This window comes from Phocoena sinus, chromosome 16 (genome assembly GCF_008692025.1).
Source record: "Phocoena sinus isolate mPhoSin1 chromosome 16, mPhoSin1.pri, whole genome shotgun sequence".
NCBI lineage: Eukaryota > Metazoa > Chordata > Mammalia > Artiodactyla > Phocoenidae > Phocoena > Phocoena sinus.
Window position 1 is genome coordinate 41,873,279 of NC_045778.1, and position 1,025 is coordinate 41,874,303.

General features: G+C 37.6%; 1 pseudogene; it reads right to left on the minus strand.

Annotated features, from left to right (window-relative positions):
• Positions 1 to 264: 264 nt before the first annotated feature.
• LOC116741614 lies at positions 265 to 516 on the minus strand (annotated as a pseudogene).
• Positions 517 to 1,025: the final 509 nt, after the last annotated feature.

Sequence of the window (1,025 nt, forward strand, 5' to 3'; positions counted from 1 at the left end):
TGGAATGCAAAGTGATATTGTGTAAGAAAAGAACAAACAAACATTTTTATGTAGCACACTCTCCTGCTTTGGGATTCTCTCTAGTGAAGATTATTTAACCTTAGCTTAATCAAATAAAGACATTTTTCTTTGGAGAGATGCCTTGTTGCTGTCTACTCAAGGTAGTTCACTTTTCATTTTTGTATATTGAAGTGCCTGTTTTATTTTTTAATCCAAAATGTGTTTATTGGGATGGTTTCCCGTTCATCTTGATTCAAAGTGCTTTTAGTGCTGCTTCCCTTGGAAGAAGCATCCTTCTGTAAGCCTTGCTTTCCCTCTTGTGGGCTAGCAGAGGACAGTAGAGCAGCCAACACACAAAACTACTGTTTGTGTATGGCTAAAGATGGTGGTGATTTTATAGCATCCTGGATATTTCACATCCATGAAGTAGGGATTGGGGTTCTGCACCAGGTACTTCTTCTTGTGTTTCCTCTTCTCTTCTGGAGAGGGATGAAGAAAATTATTTTCAAGAGGCATGTTCTCCTAGGGAGGTCATCACCAAGTGAAAGGTTGAAACGCCTCTGTTTCAACGTTGGTTAGCTCCACAAATGTTAATATTCTGAATCACACATATTACTTTATTTTTTTTCCTTTGAAGTATATTTTTATCTTATTAATTTTCAAGGGCATCAGAGGCTTAAAGTAGCAGTAGCAATTACTACTAATTAATCAAATAATGGGGCTTTACATATACACTTTATGGAGGAGACTACTAGCTGATGTCAAACCTGCTAACTTTTCTTTCTGGAAACATAGCTCCACTACATTTTTAAGACGCCAATGAAATTAGGAATGGTCATGTGACTGAGTTCTAGTCAGTGAGTTATGCACACAGTTAAAAATTTCTTTCCATGATTCTATGTTCATTTGTCTGGGTGGAATGGAAACAAATACTAGAGTGAACTTGAGAGCCAGGTGTTGGTGTGACCACAAGATGGAAGTATCCTGAGACTGCTTGGACTCGATGAATATTCAGCTAATAAGTG